The sequence below is a fragment of the Corvus moneduloides genome, chromosome 11, assembly GCF_009650955.1.
Source record: "Corvus moneduloides isolate bCorMon1 chromosome 11, bCorMon1.pri, whole genome shotgun sequence".
In the NCBI taxonomy this organism is placed as follows: Eukaryota; Metazoa; Chordata; class Aves; order Passeriformes; family Corvidae; genus Corvus; species Corvus moneduloides.
In genome coordinates, this window is record NC_045486.1 from 2,428,310 (window position 1) to 2,454,696 (window position 26,387).

The following is a 26,387-nucleotide window of genomic DNA, read 5'->3' on the forward strand; positions in this document are numbered from 1 at the left end:
TTCGGATCCAGGGCTAACAACCCTTTCCTTCTATCCTTCGTACCCAGAGTGAACATCGCCTTCCATCCTTTGGCTCCGGGGTTTTATCTTCCATCGTTTGGCTTCAGGGTTAACAACCCGTCCGTCCTTAGGCATTAAAGTTAACAGCCCCCTCCAGTGGCACACACGTCCCGGGCACACACTCTGCAAGTCACTGGGGCTGGCGTGAGCAGTGTCACCATCCCGATACATAACCTGCGTCTAAGGAAGAGCGTGGACCTGCTGAGTAACTTCCCACCTGCCCTTTGAATCCTGGTTCTAAATTTTTTCAAACTTCATTCAGAGTGGCACGACGGTGTGGTGACAAAGTGCTGTGGCCTGCCGGGAATCAAACGTTTGAGTTTCTGTGCTCTGTAGAGAGGCAAACCTCGAGCCAAGTGGACGGGGACTCACACCCGCAGAGGGTGCTGGGCACTGCCCAGGCTCCCCAGGGAATGGGCACGGCCCCGAGGCTGCCAGAGCTCCAGGAGCATTGGGACAGCGCTGCCAGGGATGCCCAGGGTGGGGTTGTTGGGGTGTCTGTGCAGGGCCAGGAGCTGCACTGGGTGATCCTGTGGGTCCCTTCCAACTCAGGATATTCCATGGCTCTGTGAACTGTAATTCTGTGTGCTCTGTGAGCCTGAAATTCAAGAATTTAAAGCTGTCTGTGTAAGCCCTCTGATATGTTCTGCTTCCCATTCTTTCCTGGTTTTCTGTCTTGTCTCTATTTCCAGTTATCTTAGTTTGGAGTTATTGACTTACACATTTTCCACCGGTTCTTCTCCCAACCTTGGTCTCTACCCACTTCTCTGGCCAAGTTCCCAGGGTGCCCTGGCTGAATCCTCATGTTGGATCTTAGGTACAGTTTTAGTCTGTGTTAGACAAGGAGTTTGTGGCTGAAGCTGTGGCAGTGATATAAAAATCAGCTTTTCTTCATGCCTTAAGATCTTTATTTCCTGATTTTTTTATTATTCACTTCAGGAATGGAAAGGAAACCTGTGGCAGGATGGTGCTATGCTGCCTCATCCCTTTATTGTGCCCTTTATTAAGATCATGGTAATTCTGTGTTCCTCAGCAAGGACCTGTGATGCTTTTATTGACAAAACCCCAAAAGTACATGGGATATTCTTCATTCTCCTGCTCTGCGCAAAGCGTTGCAATCTGTGGGCAGAGTTTGCTGAGCACAACCTGGGTGAAAAGGCCCTGCTGTCCATGACAGGCAGAGCTCAGCACCTCCTCCAGGCATGTCCTGAAGTGGTACCTTATCAGGAAATTATTTTAAAGATTGGTTTAACAATTTTTAATAGGTGTTAACAATAAGTTAAATATGTAACAAATATGGTTTGCCGTTAATGCTTCAGATTTCCTCCTGAGGCAATGAATTTTTTTCTGAGAGCCCAGAAGGTCACTTGGGTAACAGTAAAAGTGAAGTTTTTCATACATAAGGAAATTGAATTTTCAAAAGGAACTCATCAATGTCGTCCAAAAAGACACTTTTCCTTTCACAGGGGCTGGTCTCATCTGTCTGGATGTTCCTTTCCCATCTATCACTTATTCCTGATGTGGAAGTAATGCAATGGCAGATGCGTTTTGGAAAACCCACAATGTTTCGAATGGCTTCAGTTCTTTGTTTCAGGGTAGGGAATTTATTTTCACTTTCTTAGCAGCATAGATCCATCCTTGAAAGGCATAAACCTGATGGACCTAAAAGCTCCCTGCAAACAAAAAGGAGGAGAAATACAGTAAGCATTAAAATTTTACAATCTTAAGCTGGTGTCTTCATTTCTAGGCAGTTTTCACAACATCAAAACACCAGGAATGAGAATAATGTTGAGATGGGAGTTAAAACATCTTTCATTCCTACAGGCTGCAAATGAGTGTTTTAGTGCAGGAAGGAGCCAAATGAGTTGATGGCTTAGCTGGGGTTTCTCCCCCAGGCTGTGAGGTGCCAACAGCTCCGGAGGAGCTGCTGCAGGACCTCCTGGTGCAAGGGGAAGGTTTGCACTGAGGCGGACGGGCAGTGGATTTTCCTCTCTGTGTCATCTTTCAGGAACTGCTTGAGCTACAACCTCTGCCAATACTTTCCTGTCCGGCAGAACTGAGTACTCTTCCAAAACATTCCTCCTGCTCAAGCGGCCTTAAAAGAGAAGTTACCAGGAAAATGAGATTTCCCACTGTTTGGGCTTTTCAATTGCCTCTTTGTTCTCATCTTCTCTCCTCTTGTGCCCTCTGGCTTCATCCCCTTATTCCTCCATTGTCTTTGCATTCAGCTGCTTTCCTGGTTCATCTCTGTCTCCAAAAGTGCTGTGAAAGGAGTGTGACATTTGCTGCTGTTCCTGTGCCCACTCCTCCTGTTCCTTCCCTGGACCTGTTTGCAGCTCTGGGACAGAGACCTGGTTTGGATCGGTCCAGTGCCTGGCATTTTGGGGAGCAGGCCTTTAAATCTTTAAGAGGGTCTAAATTAGGTTGGATAATAATAAAACAATAGAGCCCTGGGTGACCTGTCACGCACGTCCGTGCCTTTTCTCTCTGGAGCAGACATCCTGCCATTAAGCTGCTTAACGTCCTGAGTGTGTGCATAATCCATTTCCCTGCACTGTGCTGTGGGATTCTGGCGTGCCTCTCTATACAGAAATACAAACTGCAAAGTGGCAGCAAGTGGGACTGACAGGCAGAAGGGGCACCATAAAAGATTCTTGTTCCTGGGCAGGTGAAAATCTTGCTCGGTCCCAACAGCAGCAGGTCCCGAGGGATGGGAGATCAGAATAAGTCTGTGGGCACAGTTTGGAACAGTCAGAATTTTTGGAGGTGTATGATTCTTGCTGAAGACTGATGTGTGAGTTTAGCAGAGGAAGAGATTCTGCAGTTTGTATGTTGTGCTAGCAGTTTCTTAGTGTGGACGACACTTTTTGTCAGTCAGGTGAACCCGGTGAGGTTTCTCTTCACTCAGGTTTTGGATGTGGACAGTGAATTGCCTGAATGTGCTGGATTTATTCAGAAAGGTACCAGCACAGCACAAATTACCCACGAGTAACTGTGTAAGCCAATGACCAATTACCTCAATAACTAGCTATTTGCATAATGCACTCCCAATTATGCATGCGGGATAATAATTGCATGCACAACTGCTGTAAGTGATTGCAGGTGCAGCAGTGTGGCTGTGATCATGTGAGCATGGACTGCACAAACATCTGGGTGTGAGCAGCAACCACAGGGCTGCTACAGACCCAGGGATTTCGGGCTTTGTTTTGTCCTGGGAAGATCCTGCTCCCCGGATCACTCCCTGGAATTGCATGTGTTTTCCAGCTCTTCAGTAGCAAAGGCTGTTGTGGTTCCCCCTTCCTGTTAGTGACAACATGGAGGGAGATGGGAACAACTGGATGGATTTATGCAGGGAATTCTATAATAAGGAGCTAAAATGCCACCCAGCAGTGTTTCTAAAGCAGGTCAGTCATTTCACACACTATTCCATCTTACATCTCTTATGTATTATTAATTGGGAAGCTTTTCCTTGTGGTTGATGTATCTTTCCCCAAACGATCTGTCGTGTGAATGTTTCATGAGGAGGGACTCTAATCTCATTTCATCACTTTGCAAGGAACCCCCCAAAGCTTCTTAGAAAGCCAAAGCTCCTTAAAGACAATTGAGGAGTTTCATTGCAAGCACACAATTTGTTTTTATTGCAAGAGTAAATGTGGTAACACACGGAGCATGACACTCCTGTCCAGCCCAGTGTAGTGGTTTGGTCCAAAATACTCATTACTGTTTATCTGCTGTGAGATAAGAATTAGGAGAAATGCAAAACAGGCACCAAACTTGAAAGAATATAAAGAAGTTTATTAACAGACCTAAAAGAAGAAAAAAAAAATTATACCACCTTCAGAACTCTCCTCCTCCCCCCACCTTCCTCCCTTCTCCCACTGACAATGTGAAAAGACAACCCTTAAGATGTTCAGTCTGTTTACCACTTCCATAATAACCTTGTTCAGTCCATTTAGAAAGAGAAGTCTCTTCTTGCTCATGCTATGAAAACATTATCACAACGAGCCAGCCGCCCACTTCCAAATATTGTTCAGTCCATTTAGGAAGAGGAGTCTCTCTGCCTGCGTGTGAGTCCTTTCCCCCGACTTGCAGCTTTTCCCGCAACTGCTTTCGAGGGTCCACTCTTGAAGTTTTTTGGGGTACAATTTTAAGGTTGAGCCGTTCAGAAACAAAAACAGAGGCCCTTCTCCTTCCCTGGGAGCAAAGGGTCTTCATCATCTTCATCTTTAGGACTATCTCTGGGAGCATCTCTAGGAACTGAGGTTTTCTCCTTTCCCATCTGGAGCAAAAGTCCTCATCTGGTTCATCTCTACGGACTGAGGTTTTCTCCTTTCCCGTTTGGAGCAAAAGTCCTCATCTGGTTCATCTCTCCCTGTCCAAACTTCTCATGAAATTACAGCTGCATCAGCATCTGCCTATCTCAGCGCAGGTGCTTCTGCTCACGAGTTGAACACTCCACCCCCCATATCTTCATGAAATTACAACAGGATACTCTGATATATCATAGCTTCACAACAGAATTTCAGCTTTAAGCATCTCCTCTCTCTCTTCCCTCAGGTTTTCAGCTCTTCACAGCAATAAAAAGGGTTAATCTCACCTCGGCCTTGCAGCTTTGCAGCTGGAATGTTGAATCTTTCTTATCGCAGTGGAGAGGGGGGAGAGCCGAGCTGCTCCGGCTGCCCACGGCAAGGCAGTGGGGGGGGTTCCATGGCTGGAACAGGTCCATGGCTCCAGGATGGCCGTGGCCCGGCCCGGCCTGGCCCAAGCAGGGCCTGGCTGGGCCTGCTGGCCCCCACACGGGGCCCGCAGCCACCTGTCCCAGCGCCGGAAACGAGAGAGAGCTTGGGGGGGAGTTTGCCTATTCTTAAATGTGGATCACAGAGGTGATCACAACTTTAAGTGGCTTAGAGAATCGTCCATATTCAAACTGGCCAGCTGATAGGTTCTATCAGTTCCCAGAGGAAACTGTAAGCACCCCTTAGCAAGGACGTCCCTTCCGGGACTATGCTTGCTAACCTATGACACCCAGTCCTGTCGTGTGCTAATGGATGAACACCCATGGAAACATTTCTCTGCATCTCCTGATAGCAGAAGTGATGCCCTGTCTCCAGTCAAACCCCTGCTGCTCCCAGCCATCCTGGAGCAGAGGTGCTGCTCAGACAGGGCAGCTCTCACAGGTGTGGGCTTAACTCGGGTTTTAAGAGCTGGATTTGCAATTCCTTATGGCCAGGATGTGAAGGAGCTTCTCCAGGCAGCATAGAGTTCTTCCTTCCTTCCCACCCCTTCAGCTGCTGCTTCCCATGTGCCCAGCCCAAAAACCAGCTCCTGGCCACCTTTTCTCCCCCCATAGCTCTCCACTCTGAATATTTTGACCATGTCAAAGAATTGAATATTTCATTTGAAGTGAATTTTTCCTGTGTCTGGTTTGTTGAAACCTTCTTAGTGTGAAATTAACTTGGAAGCTCCTGGACCTGATGAGGAATTGAGCTGACATCTGTAGCTCTACAGATCTGCTTTGCAGAGAGAAATCCCCAATGGGGTGTTCCTTGGACAAACTAAGATCTTTTTAGCTCGGTATTTCTGTGCATTAACATTGGATTTCGCATCTCAATGATTATGGTTCGAGGATTTTTTTCCTGATTTGGTATGAAATAGATGAAATTCCTCTGCATTAGGTAAACTTAAATATTTAATATCTTGACTGCATATTTGCTGTATAGTGACGTTTAAAAAACCAAACACACCAACCCCATCCTTTATTGCCTCCCATCTATCTCTGAGACAAAGGTCTGTGCTCAGGAAAAAGTAGCACAAAGGTGAAGCAGGTAAAGCAGTTGCTTTGTCCTTCCCACATGTGGAGAAAGATCAGAGGCTGCTGCAAATCCATTTTACTCAAGGAATCAGTGATCTGCAACAAAAATCTTATGCTCATGGCCAATGGACACAATGGGAATTTGGAGACTTATCTGTATAAATGAATATATTGGTGTTTGTGCTGGGGGACTGGGCATGACTCTTTTGTAGCAGGTCCAGTGATAATCTGTTTTAACAGAAATAATCTTAACTGTAAGCTTGTCCCCTGTGTGTATGGGTGGGTGGCAGTTCCTGGAGCTCCTGGGAGCCCTGGGCTGGGATGAGCACAGAGGGAGATGTCACAGGAGTGACCCAGAGTTTTCCTTCTGGAGTTATGGTTCAGGAGTTGTCGATTCAGTTGTTGGGTCTGTCACACACACAGGCATGGCCTTGGCTGAGCTGTGAAACTGCTCCTCGTCTGTGAAATGAGGCTTCACAGGCTTTGAATTTCCCTCTCTTGTTTCTCGTGGTTGTAGTCCCTCAGTCCCCACAGTCCCTGTGGTGTTTCTCCCTGGGAGGAAGCACAGCCACTGCTCTGAGAACTGTATTTTACATGGCATAGCCTGAACTGTAGCTCTATTAATACAAAGATAAACAGAATTTAAATTCAGTTTGACCTTCTGTGGCAGCTGTGACAAAGCGTGGCATGTTTGAAGTCTGGATACAATTATTTGGAATTGCTAAACACCACACTTCAGTCATGACCTTTAGCTGGCACCGAGGCCAAAGGAGGGCCCTGATTTTAACTTCTGAACTGCAAATCACCCCATTGGAAAGAGACTTCAGAAGCCATTATAATCACAGGGAATGTTTGAAAGTATGTAGAAGCTATAAGCAAAATATTTCTTTTACACACTTGTCTGCATTTAAGCCATAAATCTGTCTACTATGAGAGTGTTTTACTGGTGTAGAGAAGACAAGTAAGCTGAGATCATAGCCGACATGTCCTATAAGGCTTTACTGAAAATCATTGCTTTTTAATCCCTTTATCCCTGTTATTTCCTACCACTGTGAAAATCCAGCGGCAGGAAAGCTGGCACAGTGTAGGACAGATGCATAATATGTAATGCTAAGCAGGCAAAAATCCCTCTGTTTGTATAATGCTCCAAACACATTAGAAATGTCAATGTTAGTGCTGAGTGTCCTACATAAACACAAATAAATTATCAATACTCAGCTGATCATACAAAACTTGTTGGATGTGGTGTCTTGATATATGAATAATCATTTAATTAGTCAGTGGAAGATGTCCCTGCTCATGGCAGGGGGTTGAAATGAGATGATCTGAAAGGTCCAACCCAAACCGTTCTCCGTGATAATTAAAATCACCCAGAAAAGTTGACCTAGAGTAGTTTATATTGAGTTGTGTGCTTCAGGTGTCCAACACCTGATCTCACACCTTTGATTTTTTCTTTTCCTTGAGTTATTTTTCCCTGCATAAACACTGAAAACCCGCTTAGACAGTAGGATGGAGCCGGAATGTCCCGAGGGCATCTGGAAATGTTCAGGTGCATGATTGCTTCCGTGATCTCCACATTAAAGCCTCCTCCTGGCTGGAGTACAAATTTAATCAGCTGAGCTACATCCTCTCTGGCTGGAAGGTCTGGGAGCCCTGAAGTTGGCTGGGCAGGGCACTGGTGGGGACTGTTTGTACTACAAGGGTGAGGATGGCTGCAGTGGAAGAGCTCGAGGAGGGCTCCTGGCAGCGGCGGTGACAGCGAGACACCACGATGCTCCTCATGTTCAGGGAAATGGGTGATTTGTAGGAGTTTTCTCTTCCTTACATGTGTGTTTTGAGAGGGAATGTTTGAAGACGCACTTGGCAGTAAGTGCAGTGCTGTGTGTGTGAGATTCGCGTGAGCAGCAACAGCAACAGTTTCCTCCCAAAGGGAATTGCAGCGACTCCAGCTCATCCTGCCTGGCTGGTGTGGAGCAAGGACAGAGCCTCTGCCCAATGCCCAGCTGCTCCTCGTTGCCTTAGGGTGGCATTAGGGGCACCCCCAATCCTTTGGATTATCGAGTGTTTAATGAGGAAGATCAGAAATTGTGTGTTTCTCTCTGGTTGCCCAGAGCAGCTGTGGCTGCCCCTGGATCCCTGGCAGTGTCCAAGGCCAGGCTGGACAGGGCTTGGAGCAGCCTGGGAGAGTGGAAGGTGTCCCTGCCCATGGCAGGGGGTGGAATGGGATGAGCTTTAAGGTCCCTTCCAAACCAACCGTTCTGGGATTTTGTGATCCTGTGATTCTCCTGCTCTCCCAGGGAGGAGATTGGATTGATGGGCTCTTCTGACATGCTGAGCATAGCTCAGTTCCTGTTGGAATCAGAGGTTTTATTGTCCAGGCAGCAGAAGTGCAGCAGGGCCTGAGCTTTGCTCAAGTGGCACCCACCTGGTGCGGGACAGGCTGGTCCTTGCACACCCACCCCAGCATTCCCTGCATCCTTCCCCCTGCTCCTACCTCTCCTCTTTTACCAGCCAAGGTTATTAAACTGCTGTTTCTACAGTTCAGGCTGCAAATTGGAGCTAATTAACATGTGCACAACCTCTTCTCTGTGTTATTGACCATGGAGGACAAAGCCTTTGAGCCGCCTCTTCCTCTCTCGCCTTTCTCTGTGTGCTTCCCTGGCAGCTTTGCCAGAGCAGCTCCCAGGCTGGAGCATGGCTCTTCCAAAAGGGCAGCTGTAGGGACACAACCCCAACTGGATAAATTAGAATTTGTCTGATCTTTTAATCTACGGCAAGAGAACATATGGAGCATCGTGGCAGAGTCAGTTTGAGATCTTGACAACAAAAATATGGGTTCTTTCAGCCATAATAATTTAAAACAATGGTTCATTTTTGTGCTGCCCCTGACATACAGTAGAAACTGTGAGAGACTGACAGGTTCTGGAGCTGTTCTCATCCCACTTTAAAAACATGGGCCTTAGGAAATGACTTTGTACCCAACCAACAAGCAGATTTCCAATTATTTTACTAAATAAATACAAGTATTCTATAAAAGGAGCTGTGACTCTTAGAAGGTATTTTTCCATACGGTGAAGTCAATCAAAGGGAATGTGCTGCTTTCAGATAATGTTCCAGGAAGGAATGCAGAGAGCAGAGCTGAGGAGCTGCCATGCTGAGTCCCAGAGCAGAGGAGCCCTCGGAGGCCCCGCCTGCTCCAACAGCCCCGGATCCCCCTCTGCCCCCAGCCATCCACGGCTTCCTACAGCCCCTCCAGCTCCTGCACTGCTCAGAGTTTTATTTAAGTTTTCATTTTTTCATTCAAAGGGATAGAGACATTTTACAGTCCATCAGTGACTGTTATGTTGCATTTCAGCATCCCACCATCCCCATTTGTGGCAGGGCTGTGATATCGGATCATGGAATGGTTTGGGTTGGGAGGAACCTTAAAAGCCATCTCATTCCACCCCCTGCCATGGGCAGGGACACCTTCCACTATCCCAGATTGCTCCAAGCCCCATCTAACCTGGCCTGGGACACTTCAGGGATGGAGCAGCTTCTCTGGGCACCTGGTTTATGGAGAACAAAGAGCTCCAGAGCAGAGCATGTATTTGGCCAACTTCAGATCAGAAGTTTGTGGTCGGCTGGGAACTGAACCCAAAGATTTTGAGTTACTAATCCAGGCCTGGTTGATCACCCAACCCTGGGAGTTATCAAAATACATTTAAAGGGTTTTTATGTCTTGTGTGGAACTGTGGCCTTGTGCTGTTGATGCTCAGGGGGTGGCTGAGCAGAGCTGCTTCCCGCTGGTCTGGCTGCCTGTGGCTTTCACATGCAAACTGCAAGGCCAGAGGAGGCTGCTGGCCAAGGAGCCTCTGTCCTTATGTGCTGGGCCATGGGGGTGACTGTCCATCATCCCAGGAGGGTCACTGAGTACCCACACATCAGGTGCTTGTCAAAATCCTACACCAAACCCCTCTGCTTTTGACCTGGAAATCCATGCGAGGAAGCCAACAGGAGACCTGGTGGTACATGAGGAATGCCAGAGCACAGGCCAAGGTGAAACCCAACAGAATGGTAAAATATCAGTGAAAAGGCTGAGTCTCCTGTGTATTTTAAAGCATTTACTAGAACTTAACAGAGCATTATCCCTCGCTAAGGAATGATAAGATGGCTGCAAGAGCAGCTCCTATAGACCCTGCTCCTATAAAATTGAGTTGGTTTTATATCTAGTAAATTTTAAAGGCCTTTCTTTAGACTTATGGATTTATTAAAAATAAAAAAAAAAGGTTTACTCTTGATGTCTGGAGCCCATTATTGCAGTAACCTCACTGCTGGACCACAGCTTTGGCACAACACACACATCCATAGTGAGGGACTGCCTGTTCTGGGGAGGTTTTATTACAAAAGAAAGTGCACAAGTATATTAGGAAGAAAGGGGGAAAACAGAGAAGTCTATTTTTTTGGCAAAGCCTTGTATTATAGATCTCATTTCTCTGGTTGCAGCTGCCTTTAGGCACTCATTTCAGCGAGCTGCTCTGTTCTGCTTAGCTGTAGATGCTTCCCAAATTTCCTCTTTGGTGAAACAGGCATTTGTGCAGGTTCCCCATAAAAATGACTGATTTGGGTTTTACCAGGAGCTCTGGCACTTCTCCACTACAAGAAAGAATTGCATTTATGGAGAGGTTTATCAAGATGGGAATAGTGAAACAAGCATTTTAAATGTCCAGCAGAACCCTCTGTCTTCCCCCAAACAAGCCTCCCTGGGCAGGAATTTCAGCCATTCTGGAATGAGAGCCTCCTGAAAGGAATCTGTTTCCCTGTGGGACTGCCCAGCTTTCAGCCCTGCTTCTGGGGGAAGGTAAGAGAGCTCTGTTTTCATTTACTATTTATGAGATGTGCGTTCCTATTGCCAAGTGACCACAGGATTCGGTGCTTTTAAGAATCTGCAAATGAGATGAAGCTCATTATTTTTTAATGTAAAAGGGATTATTGCAAGGGGAGTGCAGGGATATGTAACCTCAGAGATGGCTCTTGCTGGGGGATAGATTTTGAGGCTTTTGCTTCAGGAAGCCAGTAAAGAACACGGAGTATTTTCCAGTCATTCTGCTCAGCATCTAAAAGCAGTATTTATTAGGAATAGCTCTAAAGGGGATTTTTTTTTAAATTGCAGACTTGTAGGAAATTGCCCTCCTTACGTGTGCATTTTACTGTGCAGTGTTGAGAGAAATGCAGGGGCATGTTTCCAAAATAAATCTTTTTCTTAATAAGCAAAAAATCCTTATTATCCACTCCTGCCCCCACACATTGGAGCTGATCTCAGGGTCCTGAGGGACAGCAAAGGCTGGAAGCACAAATGCAGCTTGTTCCTCAGATTTCTGGGTGCCAGGGGTGCCCTGAGCCCCTGCTCCCAGCCCTCCCTGCAGGTCACACACAGGGTTGATGCATAACCTGAATGTTTTTCAGGCGTGTCTGTGTGAGACAGAGCTGTCAACAGGTGGCAAAGGCACTGCAGCTGCAGGAGAGGGCACCTGATTTAACAGCGTGTCGAAGGCAGCTCAAACTGTGACAGAAAAGAGTAAATGTAAGGAAAATATCAGAACTGTGCTGCATGGGGGAAGGATCAAGGGGCATTGAGCAACTGCTGAGCACTTTCTGGAGTCACATCCCTGCTCCCCCAGCAGCCTGGGATGTGCAGGGAGCAGGCACAGGCCACTGCCCTCTGCACAGCACAGCCACTGCTGCCTCTCCAGGACAGCAAGGCAGCATTTAGCAGGATGTCTGTAGGGATTTGCTGACCAGCTGCCAGGGAACATGCACTTGCAGTCCTTAGGTGCCTTTTAAGACCCCAGACTAATTTCCTTCCCCGTGTTCCTGCTCTCCTGAGCTCATGCTCCACAAATGCAGTAATTGCAGGCATTTGTTTTGAACCACACAAGTCTGAGCTCCAGAGTAAGTTTTATTTACTGCAATTATATCTGGCAGGTAATTTCTAGTAAACCCAGGGAAATGATTAACCTCCCACTAAATTCATGAACAGAAAAACAGGGCAAATTGATCAAATAAGCTGTTTCCTACACAATAAAAAAAATATTACAAATATAACATCCTGGAACAGAAATAGCTCCGATGAAACCATAAAGACAAGCAGGAACCTGCTAGAGGCATCTGTGCAGGGTTTTTAAATGGGGATTCGTTTCTTGCTTATCTCCCAACCATGAATTATTATTATTTCATCCACTGCTGCTCGTGGAGCTGCTTCAGCTGTGCCCATACCTTGTGTCACAGATGAGTGACTTGTGTCGCCTAAAGAATCACAGGCAAAGGTATCAGCAAAAGGGGATTGAATTTAAATTTGCCAGAGTGTGATTGAACAAAGTTTGATGGCAAGTTCTACTCTATTCATTCCTGCATGGATGAATTCTGCAAAGGAAAATGGAGTGAGAATTGATTTAAAATGATTTACACTGAGACTAAAGAGCCAAAAGGGTCAGGGAGACCCTCCTGTTGAGTCATGAGGAGCAGAGTGGAATTTCTTTCTCATTTGAGTTTGGATAAGAGGAAAAGACAGCCTGGGGCATGAGAGCATCCATCTGGACAGGTCACAGAATGCTGGAAGCAGAACTGCCCTTTTTTGATTTCCACAGCAGTATCTGTGTGCATTCCCTCCGGAGGCAGTGTTTGAAAACCATCCTGCAGCAGTGGCTGAAGGAGCTGCCACAGGGCTGGGGGCCCTTGTACAATAATGCACAGCATTCCCATTTTCCAGCTCAAAGCACTGCTTTGTGTGACCTCGTGTCACTTTAAGCTCCGTTATCCATCTCCATCTGGGGGCTGAGGGGAGCTTTATCCCAGCCTGGCTTGGGAAGCGTGGCAGCAAATGGGAAGTGAGGAGGGGTTGCTTATCACTCATGGAAAAGGCTCTTCCCAGCCTCCTCTGTGGTGCTCCCCAGACTCCAGATAGAGAATAACGTCACTCAGAGGCCCAGATTTTCCTCCTCCTTTGGAATGATGGTAACCAGGAGTGACAAGCTGCGAGCTGGAGGTGATCCATCATGTGGCACCTCTGTCCTCCTCCCCCTGCACTGCTGCCCAGGCTGGGCACAGTGTGATTCCAGCTGCTTTCTGCTTGCCTTGAGCTGGGGCAAGTCAGGAGATGTGTCATCTGGGGAGGGCTGTGCCCATTCTCCAAGGCTGCTGGGTTTGCTCTGCCCACCTGGGATCAGCCTGGGTGGGTACAAAGTGGGCATATGGTGGGTATGTGGCAGCCAGAGCTTTGCCAGGCTGGCAGTGTGCAGGTTTGAGGGCTTCTTGCTCCTCCTTGTCCTCTCCCAGGCACAGCTTCCTCTCTGAGCCTGACTGATGGTTGATCCCTTCGAGTTTCCCAAACAAACAGGAGCAATTACTCCCCGATTAAAACCCCGGGCAGCCAGGCTGTGCAAATGGAGATAACCATTTATCTGCACTGCTTCCTGCCTGGCCCTGGGGCTCAGCCTCCATCAGGCTGCAGTGTTTGCTCCTGCTGGGACTGCAGCAGTGTGGGATGGGGAGGGCAGGGGAGCAGGGCAGGGGTGGCTGTGGGGCTGCCCAGGGTGACGAGGGTCAGGACACGGGGCTGTGCTGGCCCCTCATGGCACAAGGTGCTCCTGCAGCAAGCAGGGACAGCCAAGTGACCGCTGCTCTCTTCAGCTTCAGGCCGAGGGCAGCCCGTGTGTCCCATCCCACAGGACACCTGCACTGCTGCTGCTGGCACTGGGGAGGTAAAACTGATGCGTTTGAGTTCCAGGGGACACCCCTGGCACAACACTGCTGGGCTGTCAGCACTGCTGTCAGGAGCTGAGGTGCTCCTTCCTGGGGCACTAGAATAAATTGGTTTTGAAGTTGCACTACAGAGGTTCAGGTTGGATATCAGGAAAAAGTGCTTTACTGAAAGAGTGGTTGAACATCGGCGTGGGCTGCGCAGGGCAGTGGTGGAGTCACCTCCCTGGAAGTGTTCAAAAAGTAGATGCAGCACTCTGAGATGTGCTGTGAAGGTTGGACTTGATGATCTTGAAGGTCTTTTCCATCCTTAATGATTCTGTGACCTTGGGTGATAAGTACCACGCTGAAGGAAGCTTCTAGAACTTCCACCTTAAATCTGTCTTCTATGACTTTTAGGTACATTCCCTATTTCCCAGTATTTCCACATCATACAGAGTTGTGTTATTTGTATCTCTTCCCTCTCTTCCAGGCTCCATCCTCTTGAATGCTTGACCAAATTCATGATGAAATAAATTCTGTGTATATTGCTAAAGTTTATTCTGCTGTTGAAACATTGTACAGAAATCTTTTGTCTGTCCTGAAACTTCAGACAGATCTTTGCTTCCTTTAAAATAGCCTTTGAAATGTTTTTCATCCAAACGAGTGAAATAGCAAGAATAATAGAGGTTGTAGAATTTGTAGCTACTATAGTTTCCTGCTTCTCCAAATGCTTTTGGAAATGCTGATTGATTTGTAACAAAGCTTGAAATGTCACCAGGAGGAATGAATGAAAAATACACTTCTCTAATGTATGTTGAAGTTGAAATTGGCTCAAAGTTTTAACCTTTAGAGGTGCTTTTTTCCTTTTCTTCCCTTTTTTAACTTTTCACAGCAGTCAAGGAGTTGGAAAGATAACCAGGAACAAAATGCACATAGAGGAAATGAATAAATTATGCTCTTATTTTTGGCACATTTACAAGAGAGACATTTTAAAACTCCACTTCAGTGACAAAAGAAAGGATTGCTCTACTTAAAATAAAGCCTCTGGTACAGAGGAATGCTGGTGAGGGCTGATGGATCCCTGGCCTGGCTCAATTCTGCAGCTCCTTGAGAGGGGCAAAAAGCCCTGACTGTGCCCACAAACACCCCCAGAGCCTGCAGAAAGGGGCTCTGCTGGGGCTGTCCTGGGCAGCATGGGATCATTCCTACCTCGGTCAGTGGTGGGAATGTGGCTGGAAGAGCGGGAGCCACGTCCTGGCAGTGTTTCCTCCCCAGCTGGGTTTGTTGGTTCAACTGGCAGTGCAGTGTCTCAGTGAGCTGGGGGTGTGTTTGGGCAGGAATAATAACAAGGCTTTGCCTGCTCTAGAATTTGCAGTAATTGGAACTGCAGAATTAGGTAAACATGCTTTGAAACCCATCCAATTTCAGATCCAGCAAGATGACCCTTCTGGGACCCTGAGGCTGCTCCAGGGCCACCAGCTCATCTGTGTTTTGTCCCTGTTCTCACTGGTTGTGTTCCAGTCCTCCCCAGTGCTCAACGTTTGTCACTCAGGTTAGAAATGTCTGGTGCTTTCTAGGGTTTGCTGCTTTTCTTTTTCCTGATGAATTTACTCTCTGGAGTATGAAACAATAACAAAAGCCTCGGGACCTGCAATCAGTCTGTGCTGGAAGATGTGCAGCAGCTGGAGCTGCAGTGCTGGGAGAATGTGGTTCCTTGGGCCTCACCCTCCCCATCTTCTTCCTCAGTAACCACTGATATTTTGGCAGCTTTAAAGCCAAACAGGAGCTGAGCAGTTAGTGGGACCTGAGTGCATTTTGTTGTCACTGAGAACCAGTGAGGTGGCTCATCCTCCCTGCCCCAACAGTACCTGTGAGGTTCCAGCTCAGTGCTGCAGCAGAATGGTGCAAAACTGCTGACAAATGTGGTGTTCCAGCTTTTGCCCAGGATTTTGTGGATAGAAACCAGGGCCCTTCTTTTCATCCAGCTCCCTCTCCCCCGTACCAAGAGCTGCTCCCTGTGGTGATGCTGTGATGGTGAGGAGAGGTGGGAGGCAAGAGGTACTGAGCAAAACCAGGTAACACCAGGAATAAAAACTGCAGGTTCTCAAGTTCCAGTTCATTCCAGTACCCTGAAACTCGCTGCCCCACTGGAGGTGGAGCAACCCAAGCTGATACTGTGGGGTGTGTGTGAACACTGGCGTTGGAGGAAGGTCAGGAGGGAGCTGCATTGCAAATGAATGAAATGAATCCTGGATCAGTAATTACAGGGCTTTCTCACCTTGTTCCTAGACATTTTTTTAGCAGAAAAAGGCTCAAGATGAATCCACCTATCTCATTTCAGCCTCATGATGTGTTTGTTCAACATAAAAAATCGATGTTGAACTAGAATTTTGTGGGGAAGGAGAAGGTCCATGGGGATTACATTCCTGTTCAGTGCAATTTCTTGTTTTACTGCTGCATAGCCTGGCTGGTTAATAAGGTCTCCTTGAATGGGAGTCTGTATTACTGCTGTGCTGGTATGTGAAAATCAATCCTTGTAAATTTATTGGTGGCCACGTGCTCTCTTTGCTGTTGTTATAATTGGGGCTGTCATTGATTGACAGCAGCCAATAATCAAAAGCACTTTTGCAATTCTGATCCCCATCAAACACCAAGGGCAGGGAGTGTCCTTGTGCCTCACACTCTTCCCTGGAGCTTGGATCATTCCACAGATTACTGGGATGAAGGAACTTGCCTGGCATTGAGAGGAAGCAGCTGGGATGGCAATGGAAGGGCTGAGCCTTTGGCTGAGACAACACGGATAACACCCAAATCCATCCCTTTGGGTTAATGAAATCCTTTCTCCCTGGATCTAACATGAGCCCACTGAAGCACCTGACAGGAATTCTTCCTCTGACTTTGTGTTGGGACAATGGGCAGTTAATGATAGTTGTGTACTTGGCTGGGGAAGGGTGATAAGGAGAGGAAAATCTGCATCCTTTGGAAGCAGTACATCCATTCCCTGGGTTCCTGTCTGGGCCTTTTATCTGATTGGGGGAATGAAAAGGAGATGACTTCAGAGAAATCTGAGTGTGATAATCTTCTCAGAAATCTGAGTGGGGCAGAAGCAGCCTGCTGGAAGGGGATCAGTCCTGGGCTTCCCAGACATGTTGTCTGAGAGATTTCGGGAACAGCCAGGGGAGCTCCTCAGTCAGGCACCAGACTGGCTCCAGAAGGGCTCCATCCTTCATGGTTTCAAACCCCCGAGTCAAGTCAGTTATAGCACTTGATTACCTTTTAGCTCCCAGCATCTGATTGAAAAGGTTTGATTACTGAATGTGAACTGGGATTAATTTGGTTAGGGCACCAAAACTAATGGCATTTAAAGGAATTAGCTTTGGATATCAAAATGTAAGCCTGAGAGAAAACCTCCTCCTTGCCTCTTGCAAGAAACACCTGCTATAGGTTTGACCTATAGCAGCTCAGTTCAGTATGTGGTGCTCATGAAAAACAAATTTGCCTTTACCTGCATACATTAAATTTCTCTTCCCTTGGCTGATAATCCTCTGCATGTTGGCATCCTGACTGCTCTAAAGATTTTTGAATTAATGTTGAAATTATTCATTTGGGTGGTAGGAGCATCTGTTCCAGTGTTATATCCGTGTCTGGTATTTCTTCATTATATATGGGATGATGCACTAGAAAGGCACTTGAGATGCAGGTTATAAAAATACCACAAAGGCAGGGAAGGCATTTGTTGAAGAGTGCTCAGTGAGTTCGGATGCATTTCATTTAGGAACAATCACATACAGGTGGGTGATGTTTAGTGTTGGGGCCACAGGGATTAATTTGGGAAAGTCTGCAGAGGCAGCAGCCGCTGGTAGCTGGTTCTGACACGGCTGTGGGCCAGGGGAGCATAGCTTTGGTCAGTGGGAGTTGGGGTTCAAAATGGGGGCCTGGGGGACCACAGAGCTGGGCTGAGGGAGCCTGGGGAGTCCCAGGGAGGAAGGTCTTGGGTCAGCGGGTGTCACACGGGGCTCACGGGGCAGTGGTGGCAGCGGGCAGGGGACAGGGGAGGTACCAGGAGGAGCTGGGGGAGGAGCAGATGGAAGGGGTGGAGCTCCCAGGGACCCCTGGCAGGGCTGTGGGACAAGGTGAGGACTGGACCCGCTGACCACTGATGGATAAAGTTCTGCTGGCCGGGATCTGCAGCTCGGAGGGGCTGGGTGTGGGTTCAGCGATGCAGGACGAGGGCTGATGTCCCCGTGGGCTGTGTCAGTCCCGTGGGGTGACTCCAAGGAACAATATGGCCATCACAGCTCCAGGCTTAGGAGGCGCTTTCATGGCGGACCATGAAACCCTTCAGTTAAGATTAAACCCCGTCTCTCCAAAGGCTTATCCTGAGTGTTGCAAGCTGTAAATCACCGGGCTCTACTCGGGGCTGGGGTCAGGTATCAGGTTAGGGTTCAAATCAGCAGCGTCAGAAACCCATTTTACTCTTGATCCTCTCAATCCTTGCTGGGGATAAAAGGCTTATCATTAGTTATCAAAAGATAGCAATGGCTCCCTCAGCTGTGTTCAAGCCCAGGTTTGTGCAGATATTAGATGAATTTTCAGAGGAACAAAGTGCTCAAGAACTTGATTCATGGGTGGATTTTGGCCTATGTTTTATAGGTCTTCAAGGAACCACCAGAAACCCATTTTTCCTGCTCTGTGTTTTGAAGTTTAACCCTGTGGTACAGGAGCTGTTGGCAGACACTCAGCTCCGAAGGAAATATGAACCATTTGTCAAGGAAAGGAGCAGCACGTATTTTAACCCTCCAGCCCTGCAGGCTTTCAGATATTACCCAATAAAACAAGCTCATCCACTCTTCTTCTTGAAACCCCAAACCTAATTTTAAGTCTGTTTTCTCTATAGAGTTCACCCTATAACTTTTCTCCTCCTGGAGGCATCCCAAGACCAGGAGCTCTGGCTGGCTGGGTGATAACCCTGTCCCTATTGCCCTCTCTGATTGGAGCCCTAAGCCAAGCCCCAAATCCCCACCAGGAACATCCCTCTGCCACCTCCCCATGGCTCCTCATCCTCAGGGCCTCAGTCATTCCAGGCTTGGCGTTGGTTTGAGGAGAGGCACTTGGGTGTGGGAAATGAGGAAGAGGAGAACAAAGAGGGAGGAAGTGGAAGAAGTCTGAGAATGAAGAGTAGAAGGAATTTTGGGGGAGGGCTTCACATCTTTCTCAACCTCCACGTCTCCTGCAGGATGCAAAATGCACAGCTGAGGGCCCCTGATCTCCACAGCCTGAGGTTTTCTTGGCTTGAAATCCTGATCTGGGCCAAATTCCAAGCATTTGCTCATTTAGATGAGTAAATCTAAGAGAAATTAAAGATGAAGATGTATTATCAGTCTTAACTTCTATGTAATACTGGTGCATGCCTATGATTTTGTCATTACATCGGTTCTTGAGATGTAGAAATTGCTTGCACTAATTTAATTCTTGCTCTATTTTATTGCATTTTTGCGTTGCTTCCTTGACCCTGGGTCTCTTTGCTGAGTTACAATACATTTTTACAATTTTCCCTTGAATATCTGTGTCTTCAGGAATATCAAATGTGGCATATCCATTCCCTTTCACGTGGAACCAACCATGAAAACCCATGACAGGGACAGTGCCTGGGGTGAGGCACAGGCAGGGTGGCTGTGGGGGGTCACGCTTTGAAAGCATCTTATAAAATAAATGGGGTTTTTTACCCAGCAAGCTCTAACTTTCCTTCATTTGTTATTTGTTTTATCCCAACACAGTTTGGGTTGATTCAAAGTAAAATTCTCTCACTTTTTTTTTTTTTTTCTGTGGGGGGTGTGCATTGATGATTTAATGATCTTGAGAGTCGGTTTGTGTGTCAGGAAGTGGCAGTGTCCCCATTCCTGGAGGGACTTCAAAGCTGTGTGGATGTGGCACTTGGGGACATGGGTAAGGGGTGGCCTTGGCTGTGCTGGGGGATGGTTGGACTCGATGGTTGTGGATGGATTTCTGAACCTAAATGATTCTGTGATTCTCTGTAATGGCTCTGGCTCTTGTGGTGTCTTTAATAACCCCTCCTGTTGCCGCTGCCAAAGGCAGGACAGGCTGCTGGCTGGGCCACTGGGCTAATCCAGAAGGACTTTTCTTATATTCTTATTTTAGGATCTAAAACCTGCATTCTAATCTCTGTTCAGGCATTGCTCTGGCCTCCACCCCAACAGGGTGTCCCAGCCTGCCCAAGGACTGAAACATTTGCTCAAGGTTGCTTTGCATCCTGCCTTTCATCAAGTGATACACTTACTTAAAATCTACACTCCACTGGCAGCGGCGGAGCAGAGCTGAGTTCACATCCTGAGTTCTGCTTCAAAGGAAAACATCGTGGGAAATTGTGTATTTTATATCACTGGCCTTTATGTGGTGGTTAATAACCGTGGTTATTGGAGAGCAGAAAACGTCTCTGATACTCTGTCCTTTAAACAAAAGGATTTAAAGATTGCCAGGCCATTAGTAACTCCTCCTTTTTAGAGAATAAATAAAGGCTCACAGCTCTTGCTGTGCAGTTCAGAATGGGATATTTGATGCTTCAGAGTATTCCAAGCAGTGGTTCTGTAACGTATCATTGAGCCCTTCTCCATCGGGAGTGAGAGCAGCAGGGATGTGAACATTACCCAGGAGCTCCCTGGAATCCCCACGGACACTCTGCCCCACCTGCACACATCCCCAGCCTGGGAAAAGGTGCTGCTGAGTGGAGGCAGTTCTGTGTGTTCAGGGGGTCCTGTTCAGCCTGGAATGAAATCCCAGCTCTTTGTTGGAAGCCTGGCCCAGCTCGTGCCCCTCAGCACAGGCAGAGTCCATGTTCCTGGAGAACCAGACCCACCTCCTGCCCCCAGACTGGGAGTCACCAAGGGTTCCTCTGCACTGGACAGGGGAGATGCATACGTGGTGGTCAGTGACTCTGCACATTGTCTAGTTTTGTCCCCAACACTGGGCAATGTCCCACCTGGCAGCTGGCACTGCAGCCAGTCCACAGCAGAAAGGTTCTGGATTTGTTCTGGAACGTGTCTGATTCTCTGTGAGCAGCTCTGCAGGGCGAGCATCCCTCAGCTGATCTGTTGGCATCATCTTCCTGCCCCTGCCTCTCCTTGGGATGCACGTGGGAACAGCTCAGGTGCAGCAAGGACGTGGCAGTGGCTGCCTGGAAGGCAGTGGCATCCTTGAGTGAGTCAGACATGCAGGATCCTCAGGGGGTTTCAGTGGCCATGTGTCTGTGAAAATTAACTTATTCCTGGCTGTTCCCACTGCATCTCTAGATTATAACAAGCCTAGGTGTGTTTAAATGCAATTTGTAAAACTGCTCCTGCTGGCACCTGCATTGATGCTGCTGGGAGGTTCCTCCCAGAGGCTCTGATTGCAGTCTGGGGTTTTTTTTAGCCCAAAAGATCTGAGGGCTGGGTGGATTCTTTATTTCTCTCACCTGGCTGGGATAGAGCAAACGCTGAAAGCTGCCCAGGATGAGCCCCAGGGACAGCCCTGCCTGCACCCTCCAGCTGGAGCTGCTGGGCAGGGCAGACACCCAGCTGGGGGATATAACCCCAGAGAGTATTTCTTCATCCTTAGATGGACCTGGGTGTTGGAGTGGCTCGGTTTTGCCATTTGCTGGCTCTGGCCGAGTGCTGATGCACTTGAGAGGCCCCCTGGAGCTCTTTGTCCTTCTTGTGGGGTGCTAGGTGCTGCCTCTGCGGAGCAGGGAGCTGCTGGTGCACTTCAAGTAAGGCTTGGAGCAGTGAAGGTCGCTGTGATTTCACAGAGGGATCTTGCTGATAATAAGTAAAACAAGTTTGTCTTTTTCCTGGCAGTGGGGGGGATGCCTAGAAAGACATTAAAAATAGCTACAGGGAATCTGCTGTGCTCCTTGCAGCTTCTGAATTGTTGTGCTATTAATAATGTGCTCCAGACATCCATAGAGCTCCCACCCCTCCCTCCAGTGGATGTCAAGGAGCCGTAGATAACCCAGTGTTATCAAACTTGTGCTGCCATGCAGAACTTTATAGGGACCTGTGCATTTATATGCTGGAAGATAAGTTCGTTATTACCGAGGATTTCATGCAAATGAAGGGTTATTGTGCTGTAACACTGTCAGATCATTACAATTTTCTGCTTTAATAACTCCTTGAAGGGGTTTTAAGAGCCCAAGTGGAATTTCAGAGGAATGCCCTGTGTTGCAGGTACGTGTGCTCTGCTCTGTGTGTCCCCCCTGGCCTGGGGAGCAGAGGGGTTGTGCCTTGCCTGGCTGGGCTGTCCCTAAGAATTTCTGTGCAGCCCCACCCGTGCTCTGTGTGAACAGAATCATTTTGGTTAAGTAGAAAAATATTGTATTCATTTAAATATTGTAACATCTGATACAGCTGCAATGCTCTGATATTAATGGCCCACTTGAGGCCAATCCTTCTTCTCAAAGGGCTTTTTGGTCGCCAATTCATCATGCAGGCATCAGGCAAAGAGTTATCATTCACTTTTTTTTTTTTTTGTGAAGGACAGATATTGATATTCTCCCACGATATGGGAATAGATCCCTTATCAGCAGTGCTGAGGTGCAGGCTGGGAGCAGAGGAATCTCCTCCGACCGACAGCCCTGTGTAGTTCAGATAGCTCTGCTTTTCCCTAGAGCGCTCAGGGAATGCTCAGACGTTACGGTTTCAGCCTAAAAAGCTACATTTTTGTTGAGTTTTGTGTCCTTCCTTCCCTGTGCCCAGCAGGAGACATAGTTTGGTCTGGGCAATGTGAGTTCCCATGCCTTGAAATCCCTTGGATGTTAACTGGAGGCAGGGACAGATGTCTTGGATGGTCCAAGGCTTGCTCCTGGGGCCAGGAGGAGCAGAGCAAGGGCTGCTCCTGGATGCTGAGCTGGGCTTGGCTTGCAGCTCTTCTCCAGTCTCCCAGTGAGACTTTGAGCCATTTGCTGAGGCCCCTTGTGCTTCCTTTTTCCAGCTTTCCTTTCACGGGCAAGTCTCTTATGCCAGCCAGGAGTGCAGCGCGACAGAAACCCTTTTTAGGGTTTATTTGTGTGTGGCCCAGCTGGCTCCTCCCTGTGCATGAGGCCTTGGTGACAGGGCACCCCCTCCCCAGGACCTGCTGCCAGTGAAAACCCAGAACTGAAATGTTCCTGCTCAGCTGGGTGCTGCAGAACCACGGGGAAAGTGAAAAGCTTCCAGGCTGAAAGCTCCTCAGAGGGAGCAGGGCTTCCTCCCCTCTTTGGGAGCCAGGAATGCCAGAGGCAGTGGAATCCTGGAGCCTGCAACCCTGCTGATATAAAATGCAAGGCAAGGGATCATTAAAAACCCAAGTCTGTATGGTTTTTGGGAGGTCCAAGAATGTTCTCCTGTGGTAGTGCTCCAGGTCTGCTCTAGAAAGTATCTAGTAAATGCCAGGAAAATTAATGAACTGCTTTTGGCTGCTGGGGCTCCAGTGATGGGTGACTTGGAGCAGCAATGAACAGGTCCTGGTGCTGCCAGCTGAGGTCTGAGTGTGATTACGTGGGACAGAATTGATTGATTTTCCGTGTCTAAATTATTCACAAGCTTAGTCATTGCTTTTGGAGCTGATAATTTCACTGGGGCTCGGGACCTGCCATATTATGGCTTATAAGGAGTTTAACCATTAGTGAAGTCTTGGGCAATAAATCACCGTGGTGCTGTGCTGCTCTTAAAATGTCATTGGAGCACAGTGTGGCTGAAACAGGAGAAGCATGGAGGATTGGAACAGCTTCCCAGAGAGGCTGGGAGGACACATCCCTGGAAGTGTCAGCTCTTTCCCCACTTTTCCCTCTCAAAAGCCACGAGCTGCCTGCAGGAAGTCCCAAGGAATGATTTGCAATGTCTGAGACAGCAGAGCTAGGACTGGTCTGTAGGTGTTGCATTAATTTTTAATACATATATAAGTGGAATTCTGGTGACTGGAGTTTTGTCCTGAGCACTGTGCTGTGAAACTCACACTTGCTGTGCTGGACTTCAGAGCATTTTGGGGGAGATTTGGTTTGTTCTGAGTCTGGGTTTCATTATCTCATCCAGGCTTCACCAAGTGAAGGGTAAGGTTGTGATCATCTAAACTCGAGGCATGCCCAAGTATAGAGTCACCTGAAATAGCTTTCCCCTGGTGTGACTGGAGGCTGAGCAGATCACATTTGATTTCTGCACTCATAAGAAGGTTCCTTTAAATGAGTTTAAACTACTTGGCAGAAAAAAGGACATTTAAAATTCAGTGAACAGCGTATAACTGGGATCCCTAATTTAGCGGGGCACTGGGGGGGTGTGAATGTGCCCAGCCCTGGGTGGTGTCCTGCCTTCTCATTAGCAGGAATGCTCATGTGTTATCCTGGGAAAACGTGGGGTTCCCACTCACAAAGCACCTGGGCCCCCGTCACGCACCCCTGCAACACCCTCCTGACCCTCTCCCCGTGGGCAGCAGAGAACTTGGATTATTTTGAGTGGTTGAGGGGAAGGAGCAGGAATCAAATGCAGCTCAAGCCTATTCTGTAGGCTGGTGAGTGGTTCCTGTGCTCAGCTGGTGGGTTTGGTTACACTTTTACAAAGCTGCCTCTTGGAGGTGGTTACCTCCATAAATAGTACAAGAAAGAAGTGTTGCTCTCAAGAAATGGGGTTTCCCTCTGACAGCTGCTCTGGGATCGGTGCCTCGGGCTGATGGGAGAGGGGAGGGGGGGCTGCTCTGCCATTCTTCCCCTCAGAAGTTGTTGTAGTGTGTCAAAAAGTGCTATTTTTCCCTGGCATATGGAGTAGAGCGTGCCTGCCTCCCAATGTGACCTATATAAAGACAGAGTCAAAGCTATTACTGTGCCATGCTGGAGGTTCTGTGTTTCTAGGCTTAGTCAAAAAAAAAAAAGGAGAAATCCAGTTTTTTAATAGACAATGAGAAGCAGAATGCAGCCCCATCAGCCCTCCTGCCTCTGTGAGGATGCGGCTCTGGGTAATGCCCTGCAAATGCCTTTCCATGCCATGACAAGGCTCAGAGCTGGGCTGATTTTTTTCTCACAGCACTAATAATATAATATTTAAAAAGAGAAGGCTCTGGGGAGACTTTAGAGCTCTTTCCAGTCCCTAAAGGGGCTCCAGGAAAGCTGGAGAGGGACTTGGGACAAGGGATGGAGGGACAGGACACAGGGAATGGCTTCAGGTTTAGGTGAGACGTTAGAAAAAGATTCTTCCCTGGGTGGGCAGGCCCTGGCACAGGGTGCCCAGAGCAGCTGTGGCTGCCCCTGGATCCCTGGCAGTGCCCAAGACCAGGCTAGATGGGGTTTGGGGCAGCCTGGGACAGTGGGAGGTGTCCCTGCCCGTGGCAGGGGTGGCACTGGATGGGCTTTAGGGTTCCTCCCAGTCCAAACCATTCCATGATTTACCGTATGTGCCGTGTTCTGGCTGCTCTTCCTGGACACTGCAGGTTTATTCCAGCACGTGGTCATCTGGAAAGAACGTTTTTGGCCTTGAGTCTGTCCCACTGCCACGTGTCCCCTTGGGCATCAGGTACTCTTAATTTGCAGTTTCGAGGCTTGCAATTGCAATGTATTTATTAGCATAGAGGATTTCTCCTGACAGTTTAATGATGCTGATTCAGCTCTCTCATCAGAGCAGAACTATTTGCTCTCCATCCAGAGCAGATCTACTGATCTGGATATGGGGAATTTTTTGATGGACAAAGACTTTTTGGTCAGGAATTTTGGTCAGATTCCCAGAAAGGTTTTCCAGCACTGCCAAACCCCTGAGAAATGGGCTAAAAGTGTAAAGGGTATTTCTTCTCATTTATTTCTGTGTGTTCAAAGGGAGGGAAAATCAGGAGAAATGTGAAGGTGAGCATGATTCCTTAGCACCCATGGAACTGCTCTTTAATCTTGGAGTTTATTGTGTAATCACAAGAGGTGAGTGGGGAACCTGCAGCAGAACTCCCTCACAGGGCTCTGCTGTAAATCTCTCGAACTGTCCTCTCCCAGCCTGGGATGTATTTAGAGCCCCTTGAGTGAGTTACAGATTTACCTTAATTCCCTGTAGTTTCCTATATAACCACACAGCTGCCCATTCTGTTTTATTATAAAAACACTTTTAATAACTCTATATATAATTAAATAGTACTTGTTAACCTCCATTCTGGTCATGGTTCTGAGCGGATTGAATTTCCCTTGCACTGAGAAACCCAACCCTTCCTTTCCCATTCCTGATTCTCCTGTGATGTTATCATTTAACCACAGGGTTCACACCCAATTTGTCACAATTCTTCTGCCTGAACTCCTTCACTTCTTTCATGGTCCCTGTGACAGTTTTGGAGTTTGGAATTTGTCCTGGCACAACATTTTCATCCAGAGCCTTGACGTTCCTTCAGCTCCTTCTGTTCTCTCTACATAATTAAAGAAGTTGAAACCTGCAAAGATGGACACTGAATCAACCCAGAGAGATAAAGATGTCTCCTCGTATTTATTTCTCCTGCAAGATATATTCTTTATAAATCCTTCATGGCACATTAAATATTGACTCTTCCTTGTCTCAGCGAACAAAATAATTGTGCATCCCTGAACTTCTCCTTCGAAAGCACACGATGGATGGCAGTGGCACTTTACTCAATATTTAATTAAATCCAGTTTAAAAAGGAAAAGCAGAGAAAAACTCGCTCTGATCTATGAGGAAGCAGGAAGTTCAAACTTAGCAGTTTCCTCCAGGATGCTCTGTGGAGTGTGGCTAACTCAGCTGTTAGGGAACAGAGTTAGGGAACGCATCAATATTTGGGAACTGGGACTGAA

The 26,387-nt window shown here is 47.7% G+C and overlaps 1 long non-coding RNA gene across 1 annotated transcript in view; it reads left to right on the top strand.

The window, feature by feature from the left end:
• The first annotated feature begins 10,362 nt into the window (after positions 1 to 10,362).
• Positions 10,363 to 26,387, top strand: part of LOC116449454 — a 129,364-nt gene continuing 113,339 nt past the window's right edge. The window contains exon 1 of the long non-coding RNA XR_004242387.1: positions 10,363 to 10,712. This is a non-coding gene — a long non-coding RNA (uncharacterized LOC116449454). The remainder of the gene's footprint in view (positions 10,713 to 26,387) is intronic.